The following is a 19,015-nucleotide window of genomic DNA, read 5'->3' as shown; positions in this document are numbered from 1 at the left end:
TGAAACTATGAAGCGATGCTCTGTATCTAAGGTATTTGTTTTTCCTCTTGTGATAATTGTGAATAATTTGCAATGTTATTCAGTGCTCATTTATATGTTCCGTTTCTATATCCTCCACTATAGGATGGGGGTATATTAACTTTGTCATTCCGTTTGTAACACATCGCAATATTGTTCTAAGACCCCATAAGGTATATATATATATCGGGTCGTGGTGAAATTTTGAGTCGATCTAAGCATGTCCGTGCGTTGAAATCACTTTAGCTTCGGAACGAAACAAGCTATCGACTTGAAACTTGGCATAAGTAGTTGTTATTGATGTAGGTCGAATGGTATTGCAAATGGGCCTTATTGGACCACTTTTACGTATAGCCCCCATATAAATCGATTTGGCTTGCGGAGCCTCTTAGAGAAGCAAATTTCATCCGATCCGGTTGAAATTTGGTACGTGATGTTAGTATATGGTCTCCAACAACCATTACAAAATTGGCCCATATAGGTCCATAATTATATATAGCCCCCATTAAACCAATCCCCAGATTTAACCTCCGTAGCATCTTGGAGGTGCAAAATTCATCCGATTCGGTTGAAATCTGGTACGTGGTGTAAGTATATGGTCTCTAACAACCATGCAAAAATTGATCCATATCGGTCGATAATTATATAAATCGATCCCCAGATTTGACCTCCGGAAGCTCTTGGAGGAGCAAATTTCATCCCATTCGGTTGAAATTTGGCACATTGCGCTAGTATATGGCCGCTAACAACCATGCCAAAATTGGTCCATATCGGTCTATAGATCTATAGATAGTCGATCCCCAATTACACAAAAATTTGTCTATATAGCCAAAAATAATCTACCAACATTTTATTTCTATTGAAAATTGTTTCAAAATTGTATTACTATAGAAAATTTTTCCAAAATTTTATTCCTATAAAAATTTTTGTCAAAATTTTAATTCTATAGTAAATTTGTCAAAATTTTATTTCATAGAAAATTTTATTTCTGTAGAAAATTTTGCCTAAATTTTATTTCTGTAAAAAATTTTGTCAAAATTTTATTACTATAGAAAATTTTGTCAAAATTTTATTTTTATAGAAAATTTTGTCAAAATTTTATTTCTATAGAAAATTTTGTCAAAATTTTATTCTATAGAAAATTTTATTTCTATAGAAAATTTTGTGAAAATTTTATTTTTGTAGAAAATTTTGTCAAAATTGTATTTCTGTAGAAAATTTTGTCAAAATTTTATTTCTGTAGAAAATTTTGTCAAAATTTTATTTCTATAGAAAATTTTGTCAAAATTTTATTAAAAAAAAAATTGTCAAAATTTTATTTCTATAGAAAATTTTGTCAAAATTTTATTTAAAAAAAGATTGTCAAAATTTTATTTCTATAGAAAATTATGTCAAAATTTTATTTCTGTAGAAAATTTTGTCAAAATTTTATTTCTATAGAAAATTTTGTCAAATATTGGTTTCTATAGAAAATTTTGTCAAAATTTTATTTCTATAGAAAATTTTTTCAAAATTTTATTCTATAGAAAAATTTGTCAAAATTTTATTTCTATAGAAAATTTTGTCAAACTGAATTATATACGTATTTAATAGGCCTTTTTTTTGTTTAATATATACCCCGTATGGACTAACTTACAATTTGGAAGACGGTGTTAAGAAGTTTTAAGATACCATCGGCAAGTGTTAACGCAACCCAAGTAATTCGATTGTGGATGACAGTCTCTAGTAGAAGTTTCTGTGCAATCCATGGTGGAGGGTACATAAGATTCGGCCTGACCGAACTTAAGGCCGTATATACTTGTTTTTCTTTTTATTATCCATTCTGAAATTTTGTTTGTTTTTCTTGGAGTTTTTATATTGTCTCATCAGCAATAACACGAAGACACAATTAAACCAACTTCAACGACCATTGATATATAACATGAATGAGTACAAGAAAGGATACTTCTTCTCGGCCCTATGTTACAAACAGTGTTGCCAATATTGGGGAATTTTTCTCCAAATTGGGGATATTTTTTTCCGGGAATGGGGACGAAATTTTTGAGTTGGGGATTTGGTGTCTTTCGAAATCTTGATCTTATTGCAGCTGACAATAAATTGTATATTTTTTCCAATTTTAAAATCATTACCAATATTCCACCGCAAAACCTATTTATTTATGTCAAAAAAAAAAATATATATATATATATATATTGGGGATTTTGTGTTGCCAGTATTGGAGATTTTTTCTCCAAATTGGGGATATTTTTTCCGGGAATGGGGACGAAATTTTTGAGTTGGGGACTTGGGGATTTGGTGGGAAATTTCTTGGTGACAATAAATTGTATATTTTTTCCAATTTTGAAATCATTACCAATATTCCACCGCAAAACCTATTTATTTTTTTCAAAAAAAAAAAATTGGGGATTTTGTGTTGCCAGTATTGTGGATTTTTTCTCCAAATTGGGGATATTTTTTCCGGGAATGGGGACGAAATTTTTGAGTTGGGGACTTGGGGATTTGGTGGGAAATTTCCTGGTGTTGTCTTTCGAAATCTTGATCTTATTGCAGCTGACAATAAATTTTACATTTTTTCCAATTTTAAAATCATTACCAATATTCCACCGCAAAACCTGTTTATTTTTTTCAAAAAAAAAAAAAAAATGGGGATTTTTGGGGACGAAAGCGTCATAATTTGGGGAGAAGAGCCAGAAAAATACTGGCAACACTGGTTGCAAATGCTGGGGCCGGCTGGGTAGTAAAAGTCCTTCCACTTATACGCTCGGTGTCAAGTAATGAATGTCCAAAAATTATGTGGTTTCTCTGCAAAGGAATAACAATAGTATTAGCCGCCGAACCAAAACAAAGACCCTTAAACGAAGGCAACAGGAAAAATATACTAAAATATAGGGATGCCATAAACGAAATGAAATGTGTCATACATTGGCATCCCTGTTACCTGTTACAAGATAAAATTATCAAATAATTGCCACCTAAAATCTTTTTACGGAATTTGCAAATTCCACTAATCGCCATGCTCTTCTTTAGCAAATGGAATCCCTATTTACAGCCATCTTTTTGGAGACTCGTTAATTTCTAGATTTTCTTTTGGTTTATTTGCTTCATTTAAGCAATGTAGAGGAGGTGTATATTTCTTGGCTTCTTATTTTTTATTTCCTTCATTTCAAGATTGGTTAGTTGCGGTGCGTTATGCCTTCGTTTTGTTGCGATGTAGTGTTGTTCGTCGCCAGAGTCTTTGTTGTTGTAGATGGGATATTTAATTTATAAGTTTAAGCGTCCATCGTTTTTGCTATTCGATTTTGTTCTGTACGTCTGATAGCGTTCATCCGTAGATGTGGGCCTCCCCAGTTGGGGTTTTTCTTAGTGTCTTTACGATATTGTTCTTGTTGTAATTTCGTTTTTTTCCTCCTCATCCTCCTCCTCCATCAGTTGTGATATGGCCTTTTATTCTCGCACAAATCGTGGTGTTATTATTTGAGTCATATGAATCCGTCCGTCCTTCCGTTCATTTGTATGCTTGTCTAGCTGTGTTTGTCCATTGGTGTGTTGTACTTCTTTTTAGGTATACCTACCAATCTAGCTGGCAAGCAATCTGTATTTAAGCTTCTTTTTCTTTCTTATTTTTTTTTTGAGAAAATAATTTACTTTTTGTTTGTCTTTGCCGAAGTCAGAGAAGCGAGCGGCAGCAAACCAACAAATTAACCATCCAACCATTCAGGCGAACAATCATGCCACCACCACCACCACCACCACCACCATCGCCATCACTTCCATTCCATTCCAAACGGCAAGAAAAAAAATTCATTTCGTTAAATACTCTGCCACTTCACTGCATTTATCCTCATATCCATCCATCGAGTTTAGTGTCCGGTTTAGCTTCTCCTCAGCCTGGTCATTATGCCTTTGACTCTGGCACTGATAACTTAGTAAAGCCTTATTAAGCCTTAATAAATCGGATAGTTATTTCAAATAATGTTGCCAATAGGAAATGTAAATCCTACCATAGGGGAAATATCAATGTTTGCGATATTACAAGAGCATTTCATAATCGATGAGTTATGAAAATTTTGCATTGAAGATTAAATTTAAGCGATTTGAAATTGAGATTCATGTTTTACTCCTGCTATTTTGGATGGTTAAAAAATAAATTATGGACTAACCATAAGATATGGATTTGCTTGCATTACTTAATAAAGAGGTAAACTGTTTTCACTTTTCTGGGTAATTACGATGAAAGCTTCCTAAAAACATCACTTAACAGATCATATGAAATATATCATTTTCATGATGGGGGAATCTTCTTCTTATCTTTTGCAAAGATTTTCCTTGACAATCCCACTGTCAGCTATATTATTTTATATATGCCCTATACTCATTTAGTGAAATACCCAGCAAAAAATAATTGTAAAATTGGAAGTACTTAAATATTGGTGTTCATACTGTAGGCACTACTATTCAGCGCAAAGTTTTAGGTTAGGTGGCAGCCCGATGTATCAGGCTCACTTAGACTATTCAGTCCATTGTGATACCACATTGGTGAACTTCTCTCTTATCACTGAGTGCTGTCCATGTTAAGCTCAATGACAAGGGACCTCCTTTTTATAGCCGAGTCCGAACGGCGTTCCACATTGCAGTGAAACCACTTAGAGAAGCTTTGAAACCCTCAAAAATGTCACCAGCATTACTGAGGTGGGATAATCCACCTCTGAAAAACTTTTTGGTGTTCGGTCGAAGCAGGAATCGAACCCACGACCTTGTGTATGCAAGGCGGGCATGCTAACCATTGCACCACGGTGGCTCCCTGCGCAAAGTTGTAAGGGCATAATTCAGCGCTACTTCTTCTAAAGGTGCAAGTAAATTCTTCGTTTATAGCGATCGACGCACTTAATATTTTTTTTTTTTTTATTGAACGTCCGACAAAAATTTGTTAAAATATGGAAGTGCTGAAATTAGCGCAATTTCGTTGCAATAGAGTAAACGGGTGTTTCCGCCTTCGCTTACCAAGTTGCACTTCTGTAAGCAAGAGATTTTTGTGTTTTGTTTTTTATCACGACTTCGAAACGATTTTGTGCGACGAGATATTAGTAAAAATAAATCAGTTGATGTATTGTGTTTGAAGGATAAAGACGTGTTCTGCGGACGATACAATTCATTTTTAGTTCTCTTGTTTTGTGTATTGTTGAATTTAATTCTAGGTAAGAATAACTCTTGCGGCCAACAACGCGGACCGAGCGTAGGTAGTATAATTATAACAAGTATATACGGCCCTAAGTTCGGCCAGGCCGAATCTTATGTACCCTCTACCATGGATTGCGTAGAAACTTCATATACTACCACCACTTATCAAATTTCAACCAGATCGGATGAATTTTGCTTCTCCAAAAGGCATCGGAGGTCAAATCTGGGGATCGGTTTATATGGCAGCTATATATAATTATGAATTGATAGGAACCAATTCCTGCATGGTTGTTGGATACCATATACTAACATCACGTACCAAATTTCAACCGAATGGGAAGAATTTTGCTCTTCCAAGGTGCTCCGGGCTCGGTTTATATGGGGCCTATATATAATTATGGACCGATGTGAACCAATTTTTGCATGGTTGTTAGAGACCATATACTAACACCATGTACCAAATTTCAGCCGGATCGGATGAAATTTACTTCTCTTAGAGGCTCCGCAAGCCAAATCGGGGGATCGGTTTATATGGGGGCTATATATAATTATGGATCGATGTGAACCAATTTTTGCATGGTTGTTAGAGACCATATACTAGCACCATGTACCAAATTTCAGCCGGATCGGATGAAATTTGTTTCTCTTAGAGGCTCTGCAAGCCCAATCGGGGGATCGGTTTATATGGGGCTATATATAATTATGGACCGATGTGGACCAATTTTTGCATGGTTGTTAGAGACCATATACTAACATCATGTACCAAATTTCAGCCGGATCGGATGAAATTTGCTTCTCTTAGAGGCATCGCAAGCCAAATCGGGGGATTGGTTTATATGGAGGCTATATATAATTATGGACCGATGTGAACCAATTTTTGCATGGTTGTTAGAGACCATATACTAGCACCATGTACCAAATTTCAGCCGGATCGGATGAAATTTACTTCTCTTAGAGACTCCCAAGCCAAATCGGGGGATTGGTTTATATGGAGGCTATATATAATTATGGACCGATGTGAACCAATTTTTGCATGGTTGTTAGAGACCATATACTAACACCATGTACCAAATTTCAGCCGGATCGGATGAAATTTGCTTCTCTTAGAGGCATCGCAAGCCAAATCGGGTGATTGGTTTATATGGAGGCTATATATAATTATGGACCGATGTGAACCAATTTTTGCATGGTTGTTAGAGACCATATACTAACACCATGTACCAAATTTCAGCCGGATCGGATGAAATTTGCTTCTCTTAGAGGCATCGCAAGCCAAATCGGGGGATTGGTTTATATGGAGGCTATATATAATTATGGACCGATGTGAACCAATTTTTGCATGGTTGTTAGAGACCATATACTAACACCATGTACCAAATTTCAGCCGGATCGGATGAAATTTGCTTCTCTTAGAGGCATCGCAAGCCAAATTTGGGGGTCCGTTTATATGGGGGCTATACGTAAAAGTGGACCGATATGGCCCATTTGCAATACCATTCGACCTACATCAATAACAACTACTTGTGCCAAGTTTCAAGTCAATAGCTTGTTTCATTCGGAAGTTAGCGTGATTTCAACAGACGGACGGACGGACGCACATGCTCAGATCGACTCAGAATTTCACCACGACCCAGAATATATATACTTTATGGGGTCTTAGAGCAATATTTCGATGTGTTACAAACGGAATGACAAAGTTAATATACCCCCCATCCTATGGTGGAGCGTATAAAAAAGGAAGGCTTTTACAAATGTGTGTTCATTTCATAAATTTTAAACGCAATATATTACCGCTATCTGATAGTACTTTAGCGCTATAACGGTTCCAATATTCGAAATTATTATGTGCATTCTTAAGCGCACTAAATGTACTGCTTCTGAAAGCGATGAATTTCATACAAAGAAGAAGCGCATTTAAGTGGGACATTTCCTTATAAATTAATCGCAGAGGCAAGCGCTGATTGACTTTGACTTCCTTACAGAGCTGCTAAACATTCATCAGGTATTTTTCTGCTGGGTAGGTACATATAGCCTTAATGTCATATTGCAAAGGAATCTTTCTGTCCTTAAGTCGAAATCAACCATATTCACATCCACAGTCGTGGATGAACTCCAAGATACTTGGCAGAAATATTTCCCAATAATTTTACGAACAGAAGGTTAAGGTAGGTGTATAGTGGCACTCCGATATTTCGGGCCCACTTAGACTATTCAGTTTATTGTGATACCACATAGATAAACTTCCCTCTAATCACATAGGGCTTCCTGATTGTGACATAACAAAGGACCTCTTTTTTATTGTCGAGTCCTAACGGTGTTCCACATTGCGGAAAAAACACTTAGAAAATTTTTAAAACCCTCTGAAATATAACTAGCAGTGCAGAGAGGGTGGATTATTCATTGCGCCTTGTCGTATGCAAGGCGGTCGTGCAGACCCTGGCACCACGGTGGACATAAGCAATGTCCCGAAGTCATTTTGCCAAAGGACCTATAAGTAGATTGATGGTCCCCTTATTGATTACGCGGGATCAATCAGATTCACATTCACGCTCATGGCCACAAAGAATATTGTTCAAGGACACAAAAGTTTTGATCGTGACGATTGATAAGATATTCCTATTAAGTGAACATGCGGAATTGGTTAACAAAAACAATGGCAGCAGAAACAAAATATTATGTAGGCGTTAGCTGGAAGCGATTGGTGGTAAGATACGAGCAAAGGCCTATGAGTCGATTCATGATCCCCTGATCCATTGCACGGCCACAATCTTAGCCACGAAGTTGATCATTTTCAAGGACTCCCAAATTCTGGGCAAGACTGCGGAACTGGTTCCCAAAAAAAAATCAAGTCGATCAACTTTTCCTACAAAGTAAATATGCAGAACTGAGTACCAAAAACTATTTGGCAGCAGAAAAAAGATAGAGGAGAGTCAACCCCGGGCTGTTTAAAGAAGCCATCGCTTGCAACCAGTGTAGCTTTATGAGACGCTTCCTGGATAGATCAGGACTTTGAGCAAATATCTCGCAGTTCTTAAGCCGCTAATTCAACACCAACTATGGACTATGGACACTCTATCAGACACAAATCCGCTCAAGCTACAATTCACTATTTCAGCTACGTAGTGTTCAACTCGAAAACTCCAAACAATGTCTCACATATCTCAAATAGATGTCGGATCCTGTGGCCTGGTATGTGTTTCACAAATGGTAGCTTGTCAATAGGACTTGAATATGTCAATTATAAAATCGGCCCAAGAAGACTGACCCCCATGTTCCGATATTCGGAATCGCAAATCGCAAGAATTTTGTTTTCTTCCAACTACACTATGGACACTCTCTATCAGACACAATTCCGCTGAAGCTACAATTCACTATTTCAGCTACGTGGTGTTCAACTCGAAAACTTCAAACAATGCTAGATGTCAGAGCCTGTGACCTGGTATGTGTTTCACAGATGGTAGCTTACCAATAGGGCTTGAATATTTCAATTATAAAGTCGGCCCAAGAAGACTGGCTCCCCATGTTCCGATATTCGGAATCGCAAATCGCAAGAATTTTGTTTTCTTATAAAGAAAAAATTGATATACTATCGGACTTAAATACAATTTCTATTTAAACTTTTTATTAAAGAGAACTATGTCGCCAAATTTTAAAACAAATATTGTGCGAATTGCGATTTCGAATATCGGAACATACCCCTGAAAGCAAAGAAACTTTCGAGAAGAGACTCGATCAAATTTGATCATAAACCCCAATACATATACGCGGTTTTTCATAGAAGGATCAGCCCCAGTTTTATTCTGGATTACATGGGGAGTATACACTTCTCTCTGTAGATATTGCAAACATTTTTCCTTGGAAATGCCAAAGTTTCTACCGCAAATTGGTCACATTATCTGTAAGACTTAGACTACAACATGTTCTGATATTCTTAATGCCATATTGCATCTTTAGAAAATTTGGGTTAATGGCCTAGCGCAACAATGGCAGTTGAGCTCTGGCTCACTCTTCATTAAGGAATTTAAAAAGCTGATTCACATTTCGAGTACACAACTACTTGCCAGATAATTAGCGTTTTTCAATAAAAAGATACCAGATTGTTTGGAATAAACTGTAAGTGTGCCATTGAGTTTGGGCTTTCATAACTCGAAAACGGATTGTCGCAAATATTTCATCGAGATGAGTGAGCAGTTTATAGCTCATGTGGCCTTGTATTCATTTTAGGGGAATGTGGGTGTCCACTGAAACCAAAGGTGGCTTTGTCGTGAGACTTCCAGTACGCGTATTACTGGAAAAAACAGTTAACATAAATTTCTTTGTAAAAGGATCCAGTAATATGCAAAAAATCTTCGGGAATCTCTGTAGCATTTTTCTTTGTGAAATATTGGCAATAAAACTATGCAGATTGATATGGTCAATCTTGAAAACAACCAGGTGACTTAGCAGTTCAACATTTCCGATACGGAGGTATCAGAATAAGGTAGTAAGTGTGCCTGTTTCCCAAACTATGAACCCAACAAAGTTTTTGCATCGGCCAAGCTGTCGAGGTTTTGTATTACGCGGGAAAATAGTTTACTTCACAGATACTTCAGTTTGCATCGCACTGCGATTGACCTTCCTTTTTCATTCTGAAATATTGGCAATAAATGATGGCAGATTTGTCGAGATATAATCTGCTATTAAATTCTTGCATTTACCCTTCATCAATTGGAAAATATCCATGGATTGTTGTAAATCTTTCGACCAGATGGCTGAGATGTCTAACATTTCTGAGGCCATATTAAGGGAATGGCCTCAGAAACCACCGAACCCAAAGAAGATTATGTGCCTACCCACACCTCACCTCCATTACTTACTTAGTTTTGGAATATGTTTTGTATCTACTAGGAGGTAAATAAACTCATAGCCTGAAGACTGAACATAGTTTTGAAGCGAAAGCTAATAATATCTTCTACAATAAAAACATCATGCATTCTTCAATAACCAGACCTAGAAGTATTTCCTTATCTCTATACTGGTATAGGTTGGTTCAAATGCTTTTTGTTTAAATACAACAGCTAATTTCTCTCTTAATTAACACCCGCCGTCTAGGAAACCTCTCTTGCCTTAATAGAATACTTCATTGCTAGTCGCTTGGTGGTCTTGCTGCAAACTATTCGAACTGTGACAAATCAAATTAAACTGACATATCGTTCTTCGGTCCGACCGGCCGTCCATCCGTCCGTCTGCCCGTCCATCCATTCATTCTGCCATAACTTCCCAATCATTGTGGTCATTGGTGGTGGATATTTCATGTCTATGTATCTGCTGTTCCTGTTGCTGCTGCTGTCGCAATATTTTTATTTCTATAACTAACGTTTGCTGCTTTAGGCATTTGAGTATCTAACAGATACATTTAATTTGTATTTCTAACTTATCTTGCTCCACTAAACCCTAAGAGGTATAACTCATTTTGTTTAGATTTTAAATAATTGGAGTCGATAAATGAATATACATCGTTAGATAGATGGATGAATCCATGAATTGTGGTGATTATTGTGAAAATATCTAGCAGATGCAAACTTGCTGGTGTACTGTTGGTGTAGATATCTCTCTGTGACCGTGTGAATGACTGGCTGCTTGACTTTTTGCTTGGCCGACTATCTATCTATCAACGACCTAATGTTTTTATTAAATATCTAATGGTCGGTTATTTGGTTATTTAGTCATTAGTTTTTTCTCTTTTTGGATTAGTTTTGATTTTCATTTAGTTCACAGAATGCCTGTACGATGTTGCAATCGAATTGAATGAATGAGGAATAAGGGGAATTTACTGTGGATTTAGATGGAAATATAAATTTTTGCGTTATAGATTATATATTTTACTAAATAAATATATTTTTTAATAATAGTTTTGTTAATAAATTGGTCGTCCAAGGCACAGTAAAGACAAAATTTAAAAATCGAAAAATATTGATATTGCAAAAAAAAAAATATTTTTACCATGTTTCGATATAGCCCCTATATATATAGACCGATCTATCGATTTGAGCTGTGCCAAATTTGGTATATATCGGTCCATGGTTTGATATAGCCCTCATATAGACCGATTTCCCGATTGGACTTCTTAAGGATCCAGAATTATTTTAGGTCCATAAAGAGCTGTGCTAAATTTCCAATGAACTAGTTCCATCCGGAAATACCCATCTCTTAATAACTTCTTGTATCTCCTATAGCTATTATTGGCGTTTTGTCAAAATTTTATTTCTATCGAAAATTTTCTCAATATTTTATTTCTGAAGAACATTTTTTCAAAATTTTATTTCTATAGATAATTTTGTCAAAATTTTATTTTTATAGAAAATTTTGTCAAAATTTTATTTCTATAGAAAATTTTGTTTATTTCTATAGAAAATTTTGTCAAAATTTTATTTCTGTAGAAAATTTTGTAAAAATTTTATTTCTATAGAAAATTTTGTAAAAATTTTATTTCTACAAAAAAATTTTGTAAAAATTTTATTTCTGTAGAAAATTTTGTAAAAATTTTATTTCTATAGACAATTTTGTCAAAATTTTATTTGTATAGAATATTTTGTCAAAATTGTATTTCTGTAGAAATTATCACAAAATTTTATTTCTATAGAAAATTTTGTCAAAATTTAATTTTTATATAAAATTTTGTCAAAATTTTATTTCTATAGAAATTTATGGCAAAATTTTATTTCTATAGAAATTTATGGCAAAATTTTATTTCTATAGAAAATTTTGTCAAAATTTGATTTATATAGAAAATTTTGTTAAAATTTTGTTTCATAGAAAATTTTGTCAAAATTTTATTTCTATAGAAATTTATAGCAAAATTTTATTTCTATAGAAAATTTTGTAAAAATCTTATTGCCATAGAGAATTTTGTCATTATTTTATTTCTATAGAAAATTTTTGTCAAAATTTTATTTCTAAGAAATTTGGTCAAAATTTTATTTCTATAGAAAATTTGGTCAAATTTTTATTTCTATTGAAAATTACGTCAAAATTTTGTATCTATAGAAAATTTTGTTAAAATTTTATTTCATAGAGAATTTTGTCAAAATTTTATTTCTATAGAAAGTTATGGCAAAATTTTATTTCTATAGAAAGTTATGGCAAAATTTTATTTCTGTAGTCAAATTTTTATTTTTGTAGAAAATTTTCTCAAAATTTTATTTCTATAGAAAATTTTGTCCAAATTTTATTTCTATAGAAAATTTTGTCCAAATTTTATTTCTATAGAAAATTTTGTCAAAACTTTATTTTCATAGAAAATTTTGTAAAAATCTTATTGCCATAGAGAATTTTGTCATTATTTTATTTCTATAGAAAATTTTTGTCAAAATTTTATTTCTATAGAAATTTGGTCAAAATTTTATTTCTATAGAAAATTTGGTCAAATTTTTATTTCTATTGAAAATTACGTCAAAATTTTGTATCTATAGAAAATTTTGTTAAAATTTTATTTCATAGAAAATTTTGTCAAAATTTTATTTCTATAGAAAGTTATGGCAAAATTTTATTTCTGTAGTCAAATTTTTATTTTTGTAGAAAATTTTCTCAAAATTTTATTTCTATAGAAAATTTTGTCCAAATTTTATTTCTATAGAAAATTTTGTCCAAATTTTATTTCTATAGAAAATTTTGTCAAAACTTTATTTCCATAGAAAATGTTGTCAAAATTTTATTTCATAGAAAATTTTGTCAAAATTTGATTTCTATAGAAAATTTTGTTAAAATTTGATTTCATAGAAAATTTTGTCAAAATTTTATTTCAATAGAAAATTTTGTCAAAATTTTATTTATATAGAAAATTTTGTCAAAATTTTATTTATATAGAAAATTTTGTCAAAATTTTATTTCATAGAAAATTTTGTCAAAATTTGATTTCTATAGAAAATTTTGTTAAAATTTGATTTCATAGAAAATTTTGTCAAAATTTTATTTCAATAGAAAATTTTGTCAAAATTTTATTTATATAGAAAATTTTGTCAAAACTTTTTTTCCATAGAAAATTTTGTCAAAATTTTATTTCATAGAAAATTTTGTCAAAATTTGATTTCTATAGAAAATTTTGTTAAAATTTGATTTCATAGAAAATTTTTTCAAAATTTTATTTCAATAGAAAATTTTGTCAAAATTTTATTTCTATAGAAAATTTTATCAAAACTTTATTTCTATAGAAAATTTTGCCAAATTTTAGTTCTATAGAAAATTTTGTCAAAATTTTATTTCTATAGAAAATTTTTTCAAAATTTGATTTCTATAGAAAATTTTGTCAAAATTTTATTTCTATAGAAAATTTTATCAAAATGTTATTTCTATAGAAAATTTTATCAAAATTTTACTTCTATAGAGTATTTTGGCAAAAGTTTATTTCTATAGAAAATTTTGTCAAAATTTTATTTCTATAGAAAATTTTGTCAAAATTTTATTTCTATAGAAAATTTTGTCAAAATTTTATTTCTATAGAAAATTTTGTCAAAATTTTATTTCTATAGAAAATTTTGTCAAAATTTGATTTCTATAGAAAATTTTGACAAAATTTGATTTCTGTAGAAAATTTTGTCAAAATTTGATTTCTATAGAAAATTTTGTCAAAATTTGATTTCTATAGAAAATTTTGTCAAAATTTGATTTCTATAGAAAATTTTGTCAAAATTTTATTTTTATAGAAAATTTTGTCAAAATTTTATGTCTATAGAAAATTTTGTCAAAATTTTATTTCTATAGAAATTTTATCAAAATTTTATTTCTATAGAAAATTTTGTCAAAATTTTATTTCTATAGCAAATTTTGTCAAAATTTTATTTCTATAGAAATTCATGTCAAAATTTTATTTCTATAGAAATTTTGTCAAAATTTTATTTCTATAGAAAATTTGGTCAAAATTTTATTCTATAGAAAATTTTGTCAACATTTTATTTCTATAGAAATTTTGTCAAAATTTTATTTTTATAGAAAATTTTGTCAAAATTTTATTTCTTTATAGAACATTTTGTCAAAATGTAGTTGGGGTTATTTTGCGAAATCTACCAAAACATCCAGAATTCTACCAATCTACCAAACAGTTACAAATCTTCTAACTGCGGGGCCGTGACCATGATGCGAAGGGACCTCTTGTGAAAGTGCGCTCGCCAGTTCTTATTTGTTTGTTTTTTGTAAGTTATTTGCATCTGTTACTGTTTACTTCGTAAGCCTCAAATGTGCCCAAAGAAATATTGAATATATCTCCAAAATACTAGATTATTTATCCCTATTTAAACACAGTGCATGTTTTGTTGTTTTTCTACGACAGACTCAATATGAAAAATAAAACTCAAATGAAACTTTTTTTCAGAAATTGTGTAGCAATATTAACAATATGTGAGTACTATTGTGGTTTTTATGACCATTGGCTATTGTATTCGGCGATACATCTCTAACCATCTACGCCATCTGCCCTATAGCCGCCAGTCAGTTTGTTTGACGGCCCGTCCGTCTGACTGTATCATATCATCACAACAATCATTCATTTGTTAGGCATTTAACTTGTGAATTTCACATTTGCCTTCGTTTCTCTGGTCTCGATTACTTAATTGTTAATGTTTTATTTCGGAGCTAAGTTGTTTTGTTTTTGTTTATTCTCTAGTTTTTCATTAGAACTTTTCGATTTGATTTTTGTGTTTTGTGGAAAACAAAATAATTATACAATGTTCAGTCAGTTGCACTGAGTTTAAATGAAAAAGGCGTTATTGCAATTATTTTTGCAGTTGATGATTAATAATGTTTGATGTGCAGGTGATGTGATGTATGTTTTCAAATATATATCTGATTTTCATGAGAATATACTTAGTACAAATATTGGTCCAAGACCCCATATTACACATAGTGATCAAATTTCAACCCCTTCCTGAGTCAATCTAATTATCAATGTCCGTCCGCCTGCAATTATATATTCGCATTAATTTTCACCTTTCTTAGAATTTATTCTTGTTACTAATATTATTATATTAATTTTCTTTTATTTCAGGTACGATCCCATCCATAGGCATATCCCTACTATAAACATAAGGTATTCATACCATTTAAAATGTACTCCCATACGAATTTTAAATTTACTAAATGGACCCGAAAAATAAAACACATTTTAATTCATTTAATAATAATGTAATTAGTTAAGGCTCTTGCTTACAATTGTTATTAATATAATTAATTCATTAAAGATTCAATGCGATTTTGACATGAAACCCTTTTCAAAGATGGTACTCAATACGACTACTCGCGCGTTGCTCTTAATACTAAAAAAAGATATGCAGTTAAAAAGAAAACAAATTATAACAATCACTAAAAAACGCTAAATTTTATATGGTGGAACCGGTCTTGAATTTTGATATCGTGGGAATGTAATAAATAAGATATGAGAGATTCCGAAAAAATAAGAGCCATAACAGGGATTATGATGAAAACCATAAAGTCGACTTTTAAAATTTTTCAAAATTTCGATCTGTCGATTTTTTTTAAATTTGAAAAAGTCACATTTCGGCTTTTGCAAAAGTCGATATTTTTAAAAAAGTATTTTTCTTATCAATTTAATTTAAAATTTCTAGAAAAAAATCAAAATTTTCTAGAAAAATAAAATGTTGACAAAATTTTCTAGAAAAATAAAATTTTGACAAAATTTTCTAAAAAACTAAAATTTTGACCACATTTTCTATAAAACTAAAATTTTGACATTTTCTATAAAATCTAAATTTTGGTACAATTTTTTATAAAATTAAAATTTTGACAAAATTTTCTATAAAAATAACTGTTTGACAAAAATTTTTATAAAACTAAAATTTTGACAAAATTTTCTATAAAACTAAAATTTTGACAAAATTTTCTATAAAAATAATATTTTGACAAAATTTTCTATAAAAACAAATTTTTGGTAAAATTTTCTATAAAACTGACATTTTGACAAAATTTTCTATAAAAACAAATTTTTGGTAAAATTTTCTATAAAACTGACATTTTGACAAAATTTTCTATAAAACTAATTTTTTGACAAAATTTTCTATAAAACAATAATGTTGAAAAAATTTTCAATAAAAATAAAGTGTTAACAAAATTTTGTATAAAAGTAAAATTTAGACAAAATGTTCTATAGAAAAAAATTTAGACAAAATTTTCTATAAAACAAATTTTGACAAAATGATCAAAATGATGATAAAACAAAACAAATTTTGTAACAAAATAAAATGTTGACCAAATTTTCTAAAAAAAAAACAAATTTGTCACAAAATAAAATTATGATAAATTTGTCTATAAAACTAAAACAACATTTTATATTGTGAGCAAATTCTCTAGAAAAATAAAATTTCTATAAACAAAACATGTTGACAAAAATTTTTATAAAACTAAAATTTTGACAAAATTTTCTATAAAACTATAAAATAAAATTTTGATAAAATTTTCTATTGAACTAAAATTTTGAAGAAAAAAAAGTTATAAAACTAAAGTTTTGATAACATTTTCTATAAAACTAAAATTTTGACAAAATTTTCTATAAAAATAAAATTTGAACGAAAAATTTTATATTTTTAAATAAAATGTTATATTAAAACAAAATTTTGACAATTTTTTTTAACAAAATAAAATGTTGACAAAATGGTCTATAAAACTAAAATTTTGACATAATTTTCTATAAAACTAAAATTTTGACATAATTTTCTATAAAACTACAATCTTGACATAATTTTCTATAAAACTATAATTTTGACAAAATTTTCTATAGAAATAAAAGTATGACAAAATGTTCTATAAAATGAAAATTTTGACATAATTTTCTATAAAACTATAATTTTGACATAATTTTCTATAAAACTAAAATTTTGACAAAATTTTCTATTGGACTAAAATTTGGCCAAACTTTTCTATTGAACTAAAATTTTGACAAAATTTTCTATAAAACTAAAGTTTTGACAAAATTTTCTATAAAACTAAAGTTTTGACAAAATTTTCTATAAAACTAAAGTTTTGACAAAATTTTCTATAAAACTAAAATTTTGACAAAATTTTATATATGATGGATGTTTTTATTATATACGACCTGTATTTAGACTTTTCCAATTGATAATTGTTGATAAAAGACCTCGAGCTCGTTTTTATCAACAATTATCAATTGGCAAAATTTTACATAAAAATAAAATTTTGACAAAATTTTACATAAAAATAAAATTTTGACAAAATTTTATAAAAAGTAAAATGTTGACAAAATTTTCTATAAAAATAATATTTTAACAAAAGTTTTTATTGTTTTAAATAAAATTTTGAAGTTTTCCATAAAACTAAAATGCTGTCAAAATTTCCTATAAAATTTTTTATAAAACAAACTTTCGACAAAATTTTCTATTAAAACAAAATTTTGTCAATTTTTTTTAACAAAATAAAATGTTGACAAAATATTCTAAAAGAAGAAAGTTTTGACAAAATTTTCTATAGGCATAAAATTGTGACAAATTTGTCTATAAAACTAAAATTGTCTATAAAAAAAAAACTTGTGACAAAATTCTTTTGAAAAATTAATAAATTTCTATAATATAAAACTGACATTTTCACAAAATTTTCAATAAAAGAATAAATCGCTTTGCCTAAGCTAATTTTGTAGTTTAGTCAACGCATGGTTTTAAACTGAAATCAAAACAACTATAATGTTTCAAGAATAAACCAATACAATAAACAATAACAAAAAAAATTGACAACATTTTCACTAAGAATAAAATTAAAATTGTTTTAATAGAATTTTCTACAAAAATGACATTTGAACAAAATATTTTATATAAACGAAATATTTAAAAATTTTTCTATATAAATCTAATTTTGACAAAATTTCTATAAAAATCAAATTTGGACAAAATTTTCTATAACAATAAAATTTTGACAAAACTTTCTATAAAAATAATTTTTTGACAAAATTTCCTATAAAAATAAAATTTTAACAAAATTTCCTATAAAAATAAAATCTTGGCAAAACTTTCTATAATGATTTTCTATAAAAATAAAATGTTGGCACAATTTATACAAAAAGATAATTTTGATAAAATTTTTTATAGAAATAAAATTTTGATAAATTTTTTTATAGAAATAAAATTTTGACAAAATTTTCTATAGAAATAAAATTTTGACAAAGTTTTCTATAGAAATAAAATTTGAACAAAATTTTCTATAGAAATAAAAATTTTACAAAATTTTCTATACAAATAAAATTTTGACAAAACGCCACTAGTTTTTGATGAAATTTTTTACAAAAATAAAATTTTCACAAAATATTTTATATAAATGAAATTTTGGTAAATTTTACTAGAAAACTAAAATATATAAATATCTATAAAAAAACAACAAAATTGTCATTGGATTTATTGTGGACAGCCCCTTATTTCGTTTATTCGAGTATAATGAAGACTATTGCTTTGTTTACTCCATTTTAAATTAGTGAAGTCGCAAATTTTTTGCTAGATCTATTTCTCCCATCGTGTGTATTACTGCGATTAATCAGCAATACTACAATACCAGTACAGTTTACAAAATCACCTAAAGTATTTCCCACCATGACTATGGACGACAATAAATCCTTTGATGTGAACAAGTAAACATTTTAAAGCCCCCCTTCACTTTAAGCCATACAAGGGTAGCTAATGCCATATGATTGCAGTAGGATGAAGCATGAGACGATGGTCCCAGAAAAAAAAGTAATCGATAAATATGGCAAATAAATCAAAAAATTAAAAAATCGGGAAATGGGAAAAACGACTGAAGAAATATCATATACGTAATACACCAGTCAACATTC

The 19,015-nt window shown here is 29.8% G+C and overlaps 1 protein-coding gene across 3 annotated transcripts in view; it reads left to right on the top strand.

The window, feature by feature from the left end:
* Positions 1 to 19,015, top strand: part of tou (bromodomain adjacent to zinc finger domain 2B toutatis) — a 255,805-nt gene that overhangs the window by 89,650 nt on the left and 147,140 nt on the right. The window contains exon 3 of one of the 3 annotated variants that reach the window (XM_075313307.1): positions 15,215 to 15,256. The exons of the other annotated variants lie outside the window; for them this stretch is intronic. The gene's annotated coding sequence lies outside the window, so the exon portion shown is untranslated. The remainder of the gene's footprint in view (positions 1 to 15,214; positions 15,257 to 19,015) is intronic. 3 annotated transcript variants of the gene reach the window in all.

Source organism: Haematobia irritans, chromosome 5, assembly GCF_050003625.1.
Source record: "Haematobia irritans isolate KBUSLIRL chromosome 5, ASM5000362v1, whole genome shotgun sequence".
NCBI classification, from domain to species: domain Eukaryota; kingdom Metazoa; phylum Arthropoda; class Insecta; order Diptera; family Muscidae; genus Haematobia; species Haematobia irritans.
This window is presented reverse-complemented; position numbering and strand designations above follow the sequence as displayed.